Source organism: Homarus americanus, unplaced genomic scaffold, assembly GCF_018991925.1.
Source record: "Homarus americanus isolate GMGI-L3 unplaced genomic scaffold, GMGI_Hamer_2.0 scaffold39155, whole genome shotgun sequence".
In the NCBI taxonomy this organism is placed as follows: Eukaryota; Metazoa; Arthropoda; class Malacostraca; order Decapoda; family Nephropidae; genus Homarus; species Homarus americanus.
Window position 1 is genome coordinate 9,134,577 of NW_024737042.1, and position 20,924 is coordinate 9,155,500.

The window sequence follows — 20,924 nt, forward strand, 5'->3', positions numbered from 1 at the left end:
CGTAAACTTCCACATCTCGGAATTTACGGCTCACTTAACTGACTAATTTCAGAAATGTTCCTAGGATGATTGGATTTTTTCAGCCAGATAACATAAAAATAGATATTATACGATAATGCAAGAGTTCTGTCTAAACACCACATTTAGCAGCAGGTGTGTGTGTGTGTGTGTGTGTGTGTGTGTGTGTGTGTGTGTGTGTGTGTGTGTGTGTGTGTGTGTGTGTGTGTGTGTGTGTCAGTCGCTATTATACATGGTAATCGGAAAGTCTCTGTACATCTGTAATAATTAACACTATAGTTATTTGCCTTATTCTATTTTCAGTCAGTATTAGAAATGGTTCAGTAAATATAAAATTACAGGTACACAGGGACTTTTCGACCACCCTAAAGCTTTTTTTTTAGAGAGAGAGAGAGAGAGAGAGAGAGAGAGAGAGAGAGAGAGAGAGAGGAGGGGAGAAAGAAGATTAGAGATGGGGGAAGGAAGTTATAGTTCGGAAATTGAAGAAATTTAGGAGGAGGTAAGAGAGGGCGGGCTGACCGCCTAGCTAAGCTAATAGTGTGTTAGGGTTGTGTCATGGGTTAGTTATTGTCTGTCGGTACAGGCACTAGACATATATGGGTGTTTTGAGGGCCTTATTTCATATTCCGCCGACCCTACTGGCGGATGCTGGTCCAGGGAGGTTGTCTATTGCCTGGCCGTGTAGATCGGGGGTGGTAATGGACCTTTTGAGATTTGGTAACTTTTTGGGAACCATGTATGGTTGTTGTCGTTATCTGGTGGGAGTCTTTGGAGGAGTTCTTGCTCCTAAAGCCTAGGATATAACAGGAGACGGTCCTGGGGGGGGGATGGTCATGGTATCGTACAGTCCCCTTCAAGAGTGCGTTTACAGGGGTTCGTCAGATTTTGTGCAGTGTGGCAGCGCTGTGTTTGTTTACATTCGGCAGAAGGAAACTCACAACGGTAAACATACTATAGAATCAAAGTAAAACAATATTAAAACAAATATCTCAATGTAATGATTTGTGGAATGTTTATATGACGAGCGGCACAAGCCCCAGTAAACGCACTAGTGAAGTGGATTGACCAGTACGTTCAAGTCGTTGGTGTGGCGTCATTCTCTGGCCACCTTTATCGCCTTAACCAAAAAAAAAAAATAATAATAATACTTTACCGTTGGGATAGCAGATTACATTTAGCTTTACCCAAGAAAGTTTAATATTTTCAAATTAATCCCCATTTGATATTTGTTCCTGAGATAAGACCTTGATAGTTATATAGTACAGTACGGTACATACATTTACCTCATCATTTAGTCAAGAAAGCAATATATATACACAGGAATATATCAATTTATACAGCTCATTCATATCTTACCAAGGGTGTTCAGGAATAGGACAATGGATGCATTAACCTGCGAGTGATAAATCTTCCCTCCCGCGAAAATACTACTATCACTGGTCAGTAAAGGCGGCCACTAAACTGACTAAACACAGTTATTGATGGATCATATTTTGGTGAACGATTTATTAAGGATCAAAGTTTTTAATTTAGAATAAGTTAAACAAAAAACATGAAAGAGTAGTTAGTGAAATAAGGTTGACAATATTCATAGATTTTTATTTCTTCAAAGGTGTAATTTCTTTAGAGGGTCATAGTTCATTGGTTGTTCCGAGGCTTCTGGGCCATGTTTCACTAGTGTTCCGAGTCTTTAAGGCTATGGTTCACTGGTGCTTCGAAGCTTCTGGACCGTGATTCATTGGTAGTTTCGGGGCTTTGTGGTGAACAAGATAAGCACATCCTGATATAAGAATAAATGTTCAAATACATAAAATTGGCTTTTTAAGAGAGTTCAGGTCAGGCGTCATAGGACAGTGAGCGTGTGTATTTTCTTTCGTCCTTTTAATAGATATTGAGGTCACCTGATTATTAACCACCCTAACGCTAACCTAATTTAACCTAACATAACACTAACTTCAGTTAACCTAACTTGACCAAACCTAATTTAACCAATCCTAACCTAACCAACCCCAACCTGACCTGACCTAACCTGACCCGACCCGATATAACCTAACCTAACCTACAAAGAACAGCTTGAGTGGATGAGTTGCAAGGTGCCCGGGAAAGGTTTGGACTGTGGGCGATGGAGGGGAGGGTTTAGTTAGGTCCTAGGGGTGACCTTCACACTACTACTACCTCTCCTTTTCCTGGGCGGGGCACGGTGTGGTGTGGTGACTGGGAGGAGTTTAGTTTTTAGTTTAACAAATTTATTGACAAAGCTTGGAGTACAATTTGCCTATTCTGAGTAATTCAGTCAGGTATTGACACTGAGGGTGGTATCACTTCTCAATGCCACGCAGGACAGATGTTCATACACAAAGAAATACATCATATTCATTAACAGTATATATAGGTCAGAGTCATGTGGGTGATGTCACTGCTCACCGCCATGCAGGATAGAGGTTCATATACATTGGACGTCATATTCTAATTGAAGACTAATCAGTGTGGGCCAGCAAATTTGGGATAAACAGCAAGAATGTCCCCAAACACCCCCGATTCAATGTAGTAATTACAAAGTTCATGATACAATAAGCCAGGTGGCCTGAAGTCTTTGACACATTCAATAATATAGTGTTCAAGTGTATGCTTTAAAGGTTTATCACAAAGTTTACATGCTGAGTGTTCCGGTATGGGTACAGCGTTACTAACTTGCCAGATGTGTCTGTATCCTAACCTAATTCTGGCCACGACTACATCACATTGTCTGGTTCTGTCCTTATGCTGGCCATACCGGTACCTCTTGTCACAAAATTTGTCATATTTACTAATGCTACAACTGCCAGGTCTCTCTGCATTTCTCAGTTCTTCTAGATCAGAGTTCATGATTCTGACTTGAATTTTTTTAGGTACAGCATTGGAGAGGCCAAGGTCACGGTCAACATTTTTTTTCTTGCATGCCTCATTGGTCAGTCTATCAGCACGGTCATACCTAATTCCAACATGGGACGGAATCCACATAAATACGATACGAGAGTTGTTCTCATTGGCAGTTATCACATTTCTTTTAATATCACTTACAACTTTAGACATAGAACCTGACGGGCTGTTCATTGATTTCAAAGCACTTTGAGAGTCACAGAATATCACCCCACCTCCATTTTCTTTAAGTTAGTCTGTAGCTAAGTAGATTCTAGTTAGTTTAGTTTGTGTTGTGCTGACCCAGTTTTTCAGCCTTTGCTTGTTTGACACTTATCATCTCTTTTTCTTTATATATTACAATTGCACAGCCTGTTCTACCTGTGTTTGTCTGCACAGAGCCATCAGTAAAAGCATAATATTCACTAGATTTAATACTCTCTATGTGTCTGTTAATAGTTTCTAGTGTGACACATCTCATCTCATCGGTGTTTAACATTTGCTTACTACCAACAGGAGTGTAATTAATAGGAACTGATATATCCAGCCAAGGAGGAATGGCATTAATGGGTTCGTCTGGGGTGATTGGGTCATTCAGTTTCAAGAGATCTGCAACACTTTTATGAAGCCACCCCCCCACATACACACACACACACACACACACACACACACACACACATACACACACACATAATCCCCTTCGTTAATATTCCACCAGACTGAATCTAACTGTAGGGCAATCAAACTCCCAGTATAAGTTAAGTGAACAAGAATCACATCTCGAGTACAAGTAAACTAAGTGGACCAGAATCACACCATTAAATTAAATTGGTTAGTTTAATTGGATTTCTAGCCCATAAGCGTGTCAGGGATAGGTCAGGTTATTTGGAATGTTATACAAGTTTGTTAAAGGTTGCGTTTGAAAGGGTTGTTAGTATTATTCTACAGCCGTAAACGAAAACTAAAACACGAGCAAAGATTGGACCAATACGGTCAGATACCGGCGAGCTCACTGATAACGACGGAGAAATGAGCAATAATCTGAATAAATATTTTTCAACAGTTTTCACCACCGAAAATTTAAACATGATACCCGAGGCACCGACTCTATTCAGAGATAGTGAAGAAAACAAATTAAACGAGATAGTAGTGACTAGTAACGATGTTAGTAAGCAAATAGATAAACTAAAGCCTAATAAGTCACCTGGTCCCGATGAGATATTTGCCAGAGTATTAAAGGAATGTAAGGAAGAGCTTAGTATGCCCTTAGCAAAGTTGTTTAACATGTCCTTAAAAACAGGTGTAGTACCAGAATCCTGGAGGATAGCGAATGTAATACCGATTTTCAAGAAGGAGGATAGATCACGATCCTCTAACTACCGCCCAATCAGTCTAACATCAATAGTAGGCAAATTACTGGAAGCAATCATTTCAAACTCTATTCGAAATCACCTGGAGAAGCACCGATTGACCAATGATTCCCAGCATGGCTTCACAAGAGGGCGTTCATGTCTAACTAATCTATTAACATTCTTTTCATCAGTTTTCGAATCGGTGGACGAGGGGCACAATTATGATGTGGTATATCTCGACTTTAGCAAAGCCTTCGACAGAGTCCCCCACGAAAGACTAATTAGAGAGGTAGAAGCACATGGCATCAAAGGTAATATCCTTAAATGGATTAGGGCGTGGTTACAGGACAGGAAACATGGAGTGAGCATTAACGGCACTAAATCCCATTGGAGCAACGTCACTAGTGGAGTTCCCCAATGCTCAGTACTTGGACCATTATTATTTATTATATACATAAACGACATAGATATCGGCATAGACAGCAACATAAGTAAATTTGCTGATGACACTAAAATAGGACGTGTTATTAAATCTGACGAGGACTCCGCAAAACTACAGGAAGATCTAAACAAATTTTTCGAATGGTCTGGAAAATGGCAGATGAAATTCAACGTGGACAAATGTAAAGTACTCAGTATAGGAGATGTAAACAGGGAAACCAGTTACCAGATGAACAACGATGCCATTGAGAAATCGGAATGCGAGAGAGATTTAGGAGTAATGATAAGTAGGAACCTTAAGCCAAGTAAACAATGTGTTTTTGCTCGTAACAAGGCGAATAAAGTACTTGGGTTTATACAAAGGAGTGTTAGTTACAAGACTAGCGAGGTCATCCTAAAACTGTATCTTGCACTTGTGAGACCACACCTGGATTACGCAGTTCAGTTCTGGTCACCGTATTACAGAATGGATATAGAATCCTTGGAAAGAATTCAGAGGAGAATGACAAGACTAATCCCAGGCATTAGGAACCTTGAGTATAGAGACAGGTTAAAGCATCTTAATTTGCACTCCCTCGAGAGACGTAGAGCGAGGGGCGACCTGATACAGGTGTATAAATGGAAGTCAGGGCTAAACAAAGGGGACATTACAAAGGTACTCAAACTATGCAACCAGGAGCGAACTCGTAACAATGATTTTTAATTAGACAAGTTTAGATTTCGGCGTGAAATATGTAAACATTGGTTTGGAAACAGAGTAGTGGATGAATGGAACAAGTTACCAAACATCATCAGTCACTCGAATACGCTGGATAGCTTCAAACATAGGTTGGATGGATATATGAGCAATAGGGGTTGGGTGTAAATGGGACTGCCCAGTATGGGCCAATAGGCCCGCTGCAGTTTCCACCATTCTTATGTTCTTATTTACTGGGGTGGGGGGTGTTTGAGTTGCTGGTACCTGGCAGAATGTCCGGCAGTGACCCCGGGGTGTTGGGAAAGCCGCATTTTGGGCCAGCGGTGACGTAAGAGGATTAGGTAAGTACAAGTATGGCCGTGAAAGAGATATGGTGAAACTGCTCTCACCTTCCCTGTAAGCAGGACTGTGTTGTACTCACTTGGCTCCACCGTTTCCCCCCCCCCCCCCTCTCTCCTTCCTTTGCTCGCGCGGGTTTGTGTTGACAGCTTACAAGGCGGAAAAAATCGCTAAATCTACCTAATTTCATGGTCCATTTAGTAACTTTAGGGTTGAAGATAATGATTTTTTAAAAGGTTTTAGCGATTAAGGATGACGTTGCTGAATCTAAATGAGTTTGGGGTTGATTGAAGAGATTTACGACGATAATACTGCATTTGGAAGATTTTATTGGTTATGTGAGATTCCTTTCGTCTTGGGAGTGATAATAGCGATTTTTAGGATGTCACTGAATTCAAGCAACATTTGGGATTATTATAATTAAATTCAGCGATTTTTAGATGATGTTGAGAAATAAAACTACTCTTGGATTGAATTAAGTGAATGGGATTTGGGTCCGAGTTGATTTTAGTGTTGTTCAGCGAGTTTGTTTTTACATTAGCGACTACTAGATCATGAGAGTTGACATCAGTGCTTCTCGACGTGTGTGTGTGTGTGTTCCTTCCCGAGCTATCACCCTTATGTCCTCATCTTCACAATATTATTTTAAGTATCCTGTGTTACGTCATCCTTTATGCGTTATAGTCTTCTTTAACGTACAAATTTTTCACCGCATCTTCAACTTTATGTTCACTTGGCCTGTTTTCCGCCAGTTCCTTATTTACGTTCGTTATTTTTATATTTTTACTCTTCCACCTTTGTGTGTGTGTGTCATCACCCTGGTCCTGAGTGACACGTAGGAGTATACTTCTTACTTAATGCGTGTAAAGTAATAACAGTTTCCCTTTTACAGGAGTCGAACACGCATCTGGCTCACGAACTTGCCCTGAACCTCATCACAGCGTAGGAAAACAAGTAAGCTCTGCCATAGGTCCCGCAGTCACTCGGGAACAATCCGTATCTTGTGCTCGAACCTATATACAGTACAGTCAACTACTCAACTCCGTTCGCCTTTCCTTAATCACGAACCCCGAGAATCAAACTCACGAACCCGAAGCAATAGACTGATATTATTCTGTCCATAAAGGGATTTGGATTCATTAGTCTGAATCTTGGGGTTCGTGGTTCAGGAGGAGGGGTGAATGGACTTTAGTAGTACTCGAAAGCCTCAGCCATGTCAATACTGTTGTTGTGGTTCACTTTGTATCTGTAGTATTATTCTGGCTACATAAACTGTTTCAGTGGGTATTTATGTAGTATGAAGCCTCTAAGGAAACACAGAATCTCGCGTGTGTGTCCTGGACGAAGGCACCAGGTCTAGGAAGGGCAGAGTGTTGCACGATAGATGTTCCTCGTATCTTGTGCTGCAGTGTTGCATGGATGTGTTACAAGTACAGCATTACAGTTACAGTGAAACCTCCATATAACGGACTTTCATCTCCATATAGTCCGTTTAATAGAGGTTTCACTGTATATAGATGATGGTACAGGGACAGATATGAATGTAAGCACAGACACGGGATGGAGGTACAGATACAAGTACAGGTTACAGATACAGGTACAAATACAGGTAGATACAGGGACAGGTACAGATACAAGTACAGGTTACAGATACAGGTACAAATACAGGTAGATACAGGGACAGGTACAGATACAAGTACAGGTTACAGATACAGGTACAAATACAGGTAGATACAGGGGCAGGTACCGAGACAGGTGCATGTTACAGATACAGGTACAAATACAGGTAGATACAGGGGCAGGTATAGGTACATATACAAGTACAGGTGCACGTTACAAATAAAGGTACAAGCTGAGTACAAATACAGGTAGATACAGGGGCAGGTACCGATACAGGTACAGGTTACAGATACAGGTACAAATACAGGTAGATACAGGGGCAGGTACAGATACAGGTACAGGTTACAGATACAGGTACAAATACAGGTAGATACAGGGTCAGGTACCGATACAGGTACAGGTTACAGATACAGGTACCAATACAGGTAGATACAGGGGCAGGTACAGATACAAGTACAGGTTACAGATACAGGTACAAATACAGGTAGATACAGGGGCAGGTACCGATACAGGTACAGGTTACAGATACAGGTACAAATACAGGTAGATACAGGGGCAGGTACAGATACAGGTGCATGTTACAGATACAGGTAGAGTTGCAGGTAGATGTAGGTAGGTAGTTAGTGGTGGGTGGAGCATCACAACAACAGATAGTGGAGGGAAGGACTGGGTGGAGGGCCTTTCTTCTCCTTTATAATCCCTTCTTTTCCAAGTTACTTACCTCAACTTTCCCTTTACAACCCTCTAGTCTATGCCCTTCACCACCCCTTCCCTCCCCTTCCTGTCCTTCCCTTTTTTTCACTCCTCCTCCCTTCCCTTTGCCTCATTCATTCCCTTCCCTCACCCCTCCTCTCCCCCAATTCCCCTTCCTGTTCTCTTTTTTTTCTCTTCCTTTCTCTCCGCTTCATTTATTCCTTCTTACTGCCAATCCCTCCCCTTCTCCTCCTCCTAATATCGAGGAAGGGAAAGGGAAGGGAGGCAAAGGGCTGATCTAACTAAACCTTGGTCCCTTCTTCTACCCCTTCCACCCCACCCCCCATAACATCCAAAGGGAGAGAAAGAGACATTTGTGTGATCAGTCATACGGACCACCTTGCATCTCATCCACCCTTTCACTCACCGTCATCCTCTCCTCTCCTCTCCTCCCCATGATGATGATGAGACAGGTGGATGATCAATACCACGTCATCCTTCACCCCATCCGTCTCTAAAGCTTAACATTAGTCGGTGGTTGTGATGACAGAAACAAAAGACGGTGAAGTTTTGCGTTGTGGGGATTGTCGCTAAAATTTCTATAGTTGTAATATATCTCGTGTAGTTTTCGGTAGTTGTTGGTATTTCGGTGTCACGTGGTGTGTTTCGGTGTCACGTGGTGTGTTTCGGTGCCACTTGGTGTGTTTCGGTGTCACGTGGTGTGTTTCGGTGCCACTTGGTGTGTTTCGGTGTCACGTGGTGTGTTTCGGTGCCACTTGGTGTGTTTCGGTGCCACTTGGTGTGTTTCGGTGCCACTTGGTGTGTTTCGGTGTTACGTGGTGTGTTTCGGTGTCACGTGGTGTGTTTCGGTGCCACTTGGTGTGTTTCGGTGCCACTTGGTGTGTTTCGAACTGTCACGGTGTGTTTCGGTGTCACGTGGTGTGTTTCGGTGTCACGTGGTGTGTTTCGGTGCCACTTGGTGTGTTTCGGTGTCACGTGGTGTGTTTCGGTGCCACTTGGTGTGTTTCGGTGTCACGTGGTGTGTTTCGGTGCCACTTGGTGTGTTTCGGTGCCACTTGGTGTGTTTGGTGTGTTTCGGTGTCACTTGGTGTGTTTCGGTGTCACTTGGTGTGTTTCGGTGTCACGTGGTGTGTTTCGGTGTCACTTGGTGTGTTTCGGTGTCACGTGGTGTGTTTCGGTGCCACAAATTACCTTCTGTTGGTGACATGTGAGTATTCCTCAGTCGAGATTATAGGGTGCCTCACACTGCGTCTTTCCTCTTATTTATTATCTTATTTCCTCCTCCTCCTCCACCCCGTCTCCCGCCTTCCACTTCCTCCTCTACTTTCACCCCTTCCCTGCTCTCCACCCTCTACTCCGTCCTAGCCTTCCACTCCTTCCCCGCCCTCCATTCCCTCCTCGCCCTCCACTCCTTCCCCGCTGTCCACACCCTCTCCACCCTCTTCCCTGCCACATATCCATTCGTAATGCGACATTTGGCAGCGTGTGTTCTGGGAGGCTGTTGATTCATTTCACGGAATGACGTTGACATTTCCACTCTGCTTCCGTCTGTCTCCCTCAACCCTTGGGGGGGGGGGTGGACTCCGGGACTAGGATTGGATAGTCTTAATGACACTGTTACTGTAAGTGAGTTTAATAACACTGATATAAAACTGTGACTAGTTATCAGGTGATGAAGAAGGAAGTAAAGTAAACGACAAGATACAAGGTAATGATTAAAGTTGTGGAGGAAGGAACGCGAGGTGATGAGATAACAAGAGTCTCCAAAAAATGTACACACGCGCTACCTTCCAGATTTTCGTGGAAATCGAGTGAGTGTTTGTATTACACGCGAGCTCCACGATTTTTTTAAAGGCAGTGTGTATAATTTTTTTTTGAGACATTCTGTAGTTGTTGATACGGACAAGAGGGGATCCGATGGTCGTGTGTGGTTAGGGAAAAGTTTAGTCATAATGAACATAACATTATTAAGTTTACCGTGATATTTATCTGGTCTCGGGTGATATTAACTGGATCAAGGTAATAGATGTTGAGCAAGTCTGGTGTAAATTGGAAAGTAAATACTGACTGTTGAGAAAAAAGAAAACCTTCCTAGAGATATTATAAGATAGAGCCTGGAAACAAAACTAACCCGGATGACGAGACACTCACTAAACAAATGGAACAAAGGAGAGAAAAAAAGGGTAATATTCTAAACAAAACATCTTAACGAGTAGACAAAACATCTTAACGAGTAGACAAAACATCTTAACGAGTAGACAAAACATCTTAACGCGTAGACAAAACATCTTAACGAGTAGACAAAACATCTTAACGAGTAGACAAAACATCTTAACGAGTAGACAAAACATCTTAGCGAGTAGACAAAACATCTTAACGAGTAGACAAAACATCTTAACGAGTAGACAAAACATCTTAACGAGTAGACAAAACATCTTAACGAGTAGACAAAACATCTTAACGAGTAGACAAAACATCTTAACGAGTAGACAAAACATCTTAACGAGTAGACAAAACATCTTAACGAGTAGACAAAACATCTTAGCGAGTAGACAAAACATCTTAACGAGTAGACAAAACATCTTAACGAGTAGACAAAACATCTTAACAAGTAGACAAAACATCTTAACGAGTAGACAAAACATCTTAACGAGTAGACAAAACATCTTAACGAGTAGACAAAACATCTTAACGAGTAGACAAAACATCTTAACGAGTAGACAAAACATCTTAGCGAGTAGACAAAACATCTTAACGAGTAGACAAAACATCTTAACGAGTAGACAAAACATTTAAGAGACAAAACATCTTAGAGTAGAATAGTTTAAATATATGACGTAATAACATCAATACGATAAGTAAATTACCCACCATATATAGAGAAGCAAATGAGGTAGTTAGTTACGGTACCTAACCTGTTATGTAGTCTACGTATAATATGTATTGTATGTCATGAAGAGTAGTGGCCCGAGGACTCCACCTTGGGATACACAGTTAATGTCTGACCTTTGTTCCCTGTCAAACAACCCCACCTGTATCCAGCCCAGTATTTCCTCTTCACCGCCATGTGTGTCTCTGTGAAGTTCCTTGTTTATCTGTCCTGTGTGACGCCATTAAAATTGTTGAGGAGATAAAGATAAACAGTACAAATTCTAATGATCTTTCCACAGCGATAATGAATTGGATCACACATACACATACACACAACACACATACACAACACTTATGATACACACACACACACACACACACACACACACACACACACACACACACACACTGCAAAGAAGTCCCACTACCCAACCAAGTTGCAACACCTGAAGCAGACCAACAACAGTCAGTGGTATGGTAAACTTAGACACACCCCCTCCCCTTCCTTAGCCATCTCCCTAATGGTGACGCAGCTGAGCAATCAAACAACCATTTCGCAACTATATGCCAGACGCTCCCCCGGCTTGACACAACCAGTCTCCCTGCTTCTCTGCCAGCCCCCTTTCCCACTGACTCATTAGAAGAATTTGAAGTAGCAAAACGTCTGGACAAACTGAAGTTAAAGCGCTCCACCACCCCCATTGATTTACCAATGAACTCCAAGGAGTTCTCCCCGGAACTAGCTAAACCACTCTGTTCCATCATCAATGCTTCCCTCAGCCAAGCAAGATGCCCAGCTGACTGGAAGACCTCATATGTGTCACCAGTGCCCAAGTCAACCAGCCCAAAATCTTTAAATGAGCTACGACCCGTTGCAATCACCCCAATACCCAGCTTAATCTGTGAAAGTTTCGTGTTTGACCGGGATTATGCTGATATTGCAGGCGCCATAGATCCTCATCATTTTGGCAACATGAAAACTTCCTCCACCACTCACTGTCTTGTCAACTTTCTCGACTACATATACCGCCATCTAGAAAAACGCAAAACGTCTGTGGCTGTCGCCTTCATTGACTTCACCAAAGCATTTGACCTAGTCCACCACAATTTAATCCTCAACAAAGCTATTGACCTCGGGTTTCCAAGAAGTCTTACAGACTTCCTTAGTGACCGACGCCGCCGTACGCTTCCGAGGGGCTGTCCCCACTTTTCAGTCACTCACCTGTGGCGTCCCCCAAGGCACCAAGATGGGACAGCTTTGCTTCCTTATGCTTATCAATGATGCCCTAAGAGAAACCCCTGCTCGCTGGAAATATGTCGACGACTCCACCATTGGGATCAGTGTCAACAACTCGGCTCCCGACTACACCACCCTCCAGTATTTATTGAACAATTCTCCAAAATTGGGCCACCAACAACCACGTCACCATCAACTATGCCACGACCATGGTTATGCACATCAACCTCTCCGACGTTGTCCCACCCCCTCCCATTACTTTGGGTCTCAACACACTCCATGTTGTGGACTCCACTGAGCTCCTCGGCGTCACTATAGATAACAAACTAAATTGGAAAACACACGTCAGTAAAGTTGTCAAATCCTCCAGTTTTGTCTCCACCTCCTCCACCGACTGAAGTCCCTCGGAGTTCCTGCACCCGACCTCCTTAGTTTTTACTCAACATTCATAGTTCCTAAGCTTACCTATGCCTCTCCTACCTGGTCTTCCTCCCTAAATGCCACGCAACGTAAACGCCTAGAAAAAGTGCAAAAGAGGGCATGCAAGATTATTCTCTCCCCTTCTTACTCCATATATCAAGAGGCGCTCAACACTCTGACCCTCTCGGCTCTTTCTGACCATCACCACGACCTCATCCGCAAATTTGGAGAGAAGCTTCTGCACCATCCTCGACACCGGCTCCTACTTCCACCCGAGATCCCTCGTCCGCTAATTGCTGTTCGACACCACAACCCCATCCAGCCCATACGGGCACGTACTGATCGCTATAAGAACAGCCCAGTCCCAACCATTGTAAAAATTATCAACACTCATAATCAACCAGTGTGTTTACTACCAGCCAATCTTACCTTTTTGCACTGACACTATGTTGAGATGCCCTGTAGTATAACCTTCTCCCCACTTCTATTTATTTATTATTATTATTTTTTTTAACAGGTTTAGCCCACCCGGGCACAGGTCACTGACCCACATCGGGGCCTGGGGGGCGAAAATGTAATAATAATAATAATAATAATAATAATAATAATAATAATAATAATAATAAGTTCAAAGTAAATAAAATTTATAATACAAAATTAAAACTAAAATAATAATAGCAATATTTATAACAACAACACTGATAATAATAATAATAATAAAGAAGCATAAAGAAAAAAAATCAATAGTGAGAAACAATTGAGACACTGCAATTGTGTGTACATGTGGCGGAATGTCAGGTCAGCAACCTGGGACTTGGTCACAATTTTCGTGATGCCATATGGCAGCAGGGTCTACCATTACACAACACATTATGCTTCCAATGTCAAGTGACTCATTCCCCAATTATGTAACTGTATATTTTCAGCCTTTCTCTTTCAATAAATCGTTTATTATTATTATTATTATTATTATTATTATTATTATTATTATTATTATTATTATTATTATTATTATCATTATTATTATTATTATTATTAATTTTATTATTATTATTATTATTATTGTTATTATTATTATTGTTATTATTATTATTATTATTATTATTATTATTATTATTATTATTATTATTATTATTATTATTATTATTATTATTATTATTACACAGGTCATGTCATTTCACCGTGAGCCTCCAGTAACGACTAATAGGCTTATCAAGAACACTATTTCTTGAGTTCATCACAGATCTGGGCCTGATAGATCCTGACACTGTTATAAGTTGTTAATATTTCCAGCATCATCATCATTATTGAAGTTAATATTACTGCCATTTTTTTATTATATTGTTTTACGGTTATCAAAGTTGCATCATTATCCGGATCAGGTGATGATTAAGCAACCTAACCTAACATTGGTAGCGGTGAGTCAACATAGCAAAATGGCATAGAAGATATAATAAGCACTGTTATATCAACCTACTTGATATTTCCTCAGTGAAACAATTCCACAAAACAGCTATACAGTACAAGATTGTTAATTCCACGCTGCTTTACATAATACTGTATTCCCCCAAAATAGTAGAGGCACACAGGAACAAGGTGTTTGGGTGGGTGCAGGTGGAGACGCAGCACCACAAGTCACACCAGGCCGGGGTGTTGAGAGACGTCCTTGCCGGCGACCACAACTTCCTCGTGTAAGAGTCGACCCAGTAACCTTTAACACAGATCTAGGTAATGGGGGGGACTGGTCACGGCTCCTGTCTGTTGGATGCTGCTCCTCCATGCAGTGATGAGTAACTCTTTAACTCTACGGTGAGCTATTACTACTGATGGGTGTGTTGTGGGATGTGTATGGGAGCTATTGCTGGTGATGGATGTGTTGTGTATGGGAGCTATTACTGGTGATGGGGGTGTGTTGGGATAACGTACAGTTACTCAAAAAACTATCTCTACTTGGATGTGGGGGGAGGGAGGAGATCGATGAATTTCAGATTGAACACTACGACTCCTGTTGTCTCGGTAGGGTTGTCAAAATCCTTCCCCCGTTGTCATATTTTCTCAACACAATTTTGCAAAGATAGTGTTTTAACCGATCACTTGTCCTGCCTTGCAGGACACCTGCGAAGGAGGGTCAAGAGGAGCAGGGGTGGAGAGTGGTTGTCTCCAAGGGGAATAGGGTCAGACTCAGGAAAGCTGACCAGGGTGTGGAGTGCAGTAACCCTTACCAAGTGTTGGAGGAAGCTGGCGAGGAAGAGAAGAGGCAGGACAGTGTGGTGGCAGGAGAGAAAAGGGCAGTTCAAACCCTGCCCAGTGGTCAGGTCGTGGTAGTTGGGGACAGCTAGGTGAGGTTCTTAGATAGGACTTTTTGTGCAAGAGATAGGAAACGTAGGACTAGGGTGTGTTTTCCTGGGGCTGGGATAGGGCATGTAGCTGAGAGGATAGATAGGGTTTTGTCGGGGGAGGGTACCAAGCCAGTAGTGTATCTTAGTGTAGGAGGTAACGACATAGGAAAGGTTAGGAGTGAGGAACTTTTTAGGAGGTATAGGGAGGCGCTGGGGAAGGTTAGAGATAGGGGAGGGATCCCGATAGTATCTGGTGTCTTGCCTAGAAAAGGAGTTGGCAATGAATGGCTGTCCAGGGCAATTGCTATAAATTGCCGACTGGAAAAAACATTGTGCAAGCAATGGTTGGGCATTCATTGATAACTGGCAACGATTCTATGGCAACGACTACCTGTACAGTCGTGACAGTACACTTGTCTCGCGGGGGGTAAAGACGTTGTCTGCATCCCTGGAGCTGAAATTGTCACTCCAAGGGGGGTTTTCGCCAGTAGAGAGAGGTTAGGGTAAGTGGGAGTAAAAAAAAAGCAGGTCCTGGGGAGTAAAATTGGTTACTCAGGACAAGGGGTAAAACAGGACCAGGGTAGGTTTGAATGTACAGTATACTATACAAACCGTAGGAGCGTTGGAAATAAAATATACTTCCTGAAAGCGGTTGTATGTACCGAGAATGTAGACGTCATAGCAATCACCAAAACTTGGATAAATCTGGCGAGCAAGAACTTTTTATCAGAGAACCACATAAAAGGGTACAAAAGGGAAGGTAGGAAGGGGGGGGGGGTCGCACTCTTCGTCAGGAATACATTAAAATGTTGTATTAATAATTCAATAAAGGGTGAAATTGGAACGGAGTCTGTATGGGTAGAAATTGCGGAAGGAAGAGAAAAACTAATTATGGGAGTGATTTACAGGCCCCCAAGTCTTGGGAAAGAAGCAGCTCAGCCCATATGGCAGGAAATGAGTAGGGCAGCAAGATACAACAGCCTGTGCATTATGGGGGATTTCAGCTTCTGAAATATTGACTGGGACAACATTATAGGTGACTATGAATCTGAAGACTTCCTCGATGCAGTACAGGAAATTTTTTTAAAACAACTAATTACAGAACCTACTAGAGGTGACAATATATTAGACCTAGTATTAACAAATAAGGAAAATATTATCAGAAATATCACAGTAGGAGAAGAACTAGGGAACAGTGATCACAGAAAAATCAGGTTCACCCTAAGTTGGGAAATGAAAAAAATGACAATATGGTCAGAGTCCCAGATTTTCGATGGGCGGATTATGATGGGTTAAGAAGGTACCTAGGTGAGGTTGCCTGGGAAGTCAGGTCAGTCTCTGGTAGGAACGGGTGAGGTCACTGGCGACACAACAATTGATCTTAACTATATATTCACTTGTATACTACGTAAAGCACAGGAACAAAATATACCATGCAGAAAAATGAGGTCAAATAAGAATGAGCCAAGGTGGATGACCAGAAAACTTAAGCATGACATAAGAACAAAGAAAGGAATTTATAAGAAATTAAAGGGAGGGGAGGAGCAGCTCAGAAATAGGTTTAATGAACTATCAAGGAATGTTAAGAAAAATGTAAGGAAGGCAAAGAAGGACTACAAAATCAGGATAGCAAAAGAATCCAAGGCGAATCTCAAGGGATTTTTCCAGGTATATAGGACAAAGGTCAAGGACAAAGTTGGGCCTTTAAAGTCAGAAATAGAGGGGAAGTGATCGATGATAGTGAGAAAATAAGCAAAGCATTAAACAGCTACTTCTTATTAGTTTTCACAGAAGAAATTCCCGAGGAAATGCCAGAAGTGGAACTGATATTTAGGAGAAATGAAGAAGAGAAATTAAAGAATATCACTATCAGAAAAGAGGATGTTCTTAAGAAGATAAATAAATCAAAGAAGACAAAATCCCCAGAGCCGGATGAAACTTTCCCTCGAGTTTGGAAAGAGTGTAGGGAACAGATTAGCGGACCCCTCGTAAATTTATTTACAAAATCATTAGACACGGGAGCTGTGCCAGACTTGTGGAAACAGGCAAATATAGTACCCATATTCAAAAAGGGAGACAGAGCATCAGCGTCAAGTTACCGGCCGATTAGTTTGACGTCAGTAGTGGGGAAATTTCTTGAATCAATCATAGCAAATAGCATCCGATCGCATTTAGAGAAAAACAAATTAATCTACGAGTCTCAACATGGATTTACAAAGGGAAAGTCTACGATGTTATTTACTTAGACTTTAGCAAAGCGTTTGACAGAGTATCGCATTAGAGGCTTCTGAGAAAAGTTAAGGCTCATGGTATCGAGGGGAAGTTTTAAATTGGATAAAATCATGGCTCACCGATAGAACCCAGAGGGTCAGTGTAGATGGTGATAAATCTGAGTGGGGTTGTGTAACCAGTGGGGTTCCCTAGGGGTCAGTACTGGGCCCACTCTTGTTCATAATCTACATTAACGATCTAGATACTGGGATCAGCAGTGACATACGCAAGTTTGCGGATGACACAAAAATAGGGCGGCAGATTAATTCAGGGCAGGATGCAAATGCACTACAGGAGGATTTAAATAAACTGCAGGAGTGGTCAGAAAAATGGCAAATGAAATTCAACACCAGCAAGTGCAGCGTACTTAATATTGGAAGAACAAATACTGTCAATGTATACAGCCTTACCAACATCAACCTTGAGAAGTCGACTTGTGAAAGAGACTTAGGGGTCCTTGTAAGCCCGGACCTACGGCCTGGAAAACAGTGCGTTAATGTTCGAAATAAGGCAAACAGAGTATTAGGTTTTATATCTAGAAGTGTAAGTAATAAGAGTGCAGAGGTCTTACAGTATTGCAACTATATCTTGGGCTAGTCAGGCCGCACCTCGATTATGCGGTTCTGTTCTGGTGCCCTTATTATAGAATGGATATCAATTCACTAGAGTCGGTGCAGCGAAGAATGGCGAAAATGATTCCGGGACTTAGAAACCTTCCATATCAGGATAGGTTAAAGAAACTAAACTTGCATCCCCTAGAAAGACGAAGAGTGCGGGGAGATATGATAGAAGTATTTAAGTGGGTGAAAGGAATCAATAAAGGAGATATAGATAAAGTTCTTATAATATCCGAGCAGGATAGGACGAGTGGAACAAGCTTAGCAACTTTGTAGTAAGTGCTGGAACGCTGGAAAGTTGTAAAAGGAGACAAGATAGATTCATGGATGATAGAGAGTGGTAGTAACTCTCAACAGGAGCTGCCATGCACAGGCCAACCGGCCTATTGCATTGCAGACTCCTTATGTTCTTATGTTCTTATGTCATAACAGCACTATCCCTGAGTACATGTAATAGCACCACTAGCCCTGAATATACAGTAGGTAGTAGTTTTTGTTCTACCTCGTGTAGGCCATAGCTGGTACGGTTTTTTTTCTTCCATTTTTCGTCAAATGTGTGAAATGCGATACAGGGTGAACGAGGTACCCGGGGAAGGTCATATGTTTAAAACTCCTCTTGGTTCCTGGTCTTATACCTGAGGGAACTCGTTATGCAACTGACAGCTCTTCATGCCGACAAGATAACGGGGTATACAGTACACCTCACCTCGCTAGGACACACTTAAGCTCCTGAAGAAGATGATAAACAAACGCCTTTACCATTTACTTCACGTTCGTCGTTTATAAGGAAGGTCTTCACTGAGATATTGATATACTCGTAGATCTGCGGGATTTTTATCTCCTCGAGGGGGATAATCAGGAAGTCGAGAGCTGGTTCCTTCCTCCACATGTTGTTGTGACCAGAGGCGCAGTGAAAGAGGTACTCAGGGACGTTTCTTTCTCTTAGCCTTGGCGGTTTATTGCTAATCAGTGGGTCTGTCTTACGTTTGAATTCCTTAGTGGCCAGTTTTTGTTTGTTAAGATCCCATAAAATCTATGGTACCCATCGTACTACCCAGGTCGACAGGTAACCCTGATGACCTCGCCTTTTCCCTCGTAAGTCCTACTTCAGGGATAACCTGAAGATTAGGCTTATTTCACCTTAAAGTTTTCTGGTGGGTTAGGTTAGTTGAGCTTAATTTCGTTAGTTTGTGTTAGGGTGGATAATTTTAAGGTGAAAATAAGCTGGGCTGCTGAATATTTTGGTGAAATAAGCTGGCGTGCTTAATATTCAAGTGAAATAAATTGGGTTTTTATTCATTAAGGGATCTAGGAATTGTAATACCTTCTGAGATTCGAACCCACAGTGTGGCCGGGGATGAGTGAACAGGTAAGGCTGGGAGCATTGAACACCTGGACACGACCACCTATCCTCCGTACTGTTGCTTGACACACGTCGCCTTTCACACCTTTTGTCGCTCGCTCCTGACACCCTCCCGTCACCCGTGTCTCTCTCTCTCTCTCTCTCTCTCTCTCTCTCTCTCTCTCTCTCCACTAATACCACACTCACAGGCACTAAACTCTCCTCCTCGAACTCTTCATGGGATTATAACTTGACTGATAATGTCCATTCTCACTCGACCTTGACTCCCGGCCGCTAACTTTCCCTCTGTCTGTCTGTCTGGTAAGTGGGTGCATTCTGAGTCCTTTTACTACCCACACCCACCTTGATACCTGTAGGAAGGGTCACCTATAGATCATAATTATATAGCATATGCCCTTCACCCATATCCCTCCCCCCTCCCCCTAGGCTTATATTTCACGATTTGTACCTGATGATTAAAACACCCTAACGCTACCTGTGTTAGGTTATGTTAGGTTGGTTTAGTTTATGTTGAGTTTGTTAAGGTATGGTAGATTAGGTTAGGTTATTTTAGATGAATTAAGGTTAGGTTAACTTAGGGTAGGTAAGATTAGGTTAAGTTAGGGTGGATTATGTTATGTTAGAGTAGGTTAGGTTAGGTCAGGTTAGGTTAGGTCAGGCCAGGCCAGGCCAGGTTAGATTAGGTTCTGTTCGGTTAGGCTAGGTCAGGTTAGCATTAGGTTACGTTAGGCCAGGTTAGCGTTAGGTCAGGTCAGGTCAGGCCAGGTTAGCGTTAGGCCAGGACAGGTTAGGTTAGATTAGGTAAGGTTAGGCCAGGTTAGTGTCAAGGTGGTTAATTTTCAGGTAACAAAAACAAAACGTAATAAACCTTAAAAAATATTCCAACCACATGATGTGAGTGACAGTGTGGTGGTGAGTGACGTGGGAGGGACGGCTGATTATAACACACACCTACCATACCTGTCTGTAGTAGGTCAAGGTAGGGCGGCGACTGTCAGTAGGTCATTTTTTTAGAATTATAGTCAGATGGTGATAACTGAAGGTATCAATTTTCCTGATGGTTATGGTGATGGTGGTAGTGGTGGTATGATGACATGGTAATGGTAATAGTGTGGTGATATGACAGTAGTGGTGGTGATGGTATGGTGGTGGTGTGGTGATAAGATAGTAGTGATGGTAGAGGTGGTATGATAGTGGTAGGTGGGAGTTGTGGTAGTAATGATGATTCGTAAAGGTGGTGGTGATGGATATTATTATTAGTAGTGGTGGTGGTAGTAGTAGTAGTGGCATTATCTTCATTACTCACGGTCATGGCCTCTGTGATCCACGGCGCTGCTGCCTATTAGATATTAACTAATTATTGTGTTTTCTGTTTTCCTGATAGAAGAGAGGGAATGGTGGGGAGCGGGGGGTTGTCGTGTGGTGTGAGCAGTGCCATGTGGGTGGTGGGGGTAATACAGGGTGCTTGTGTGTGTGTGTGTGTGTGTGTGTGTGTGTGTGTGTGTGATTTGTGGGTAGTGGGATGAGGGTGTGTGAGGTGTGGATGATGGGGGTTGGGTTTTTGCTTGAGAGGGGGAGGGGAGCAGGGCTTGTTTGCTCTCTTGCTTGGACACATCTAAACTTTCCATTGTTGTGTATATTGCAGGAACCAATGTATATGTTGCAGGTACCATTGTTGTGTTACATGTATACCATAGTTATCCCTTAGGTCACCAGTGGGTCACCAA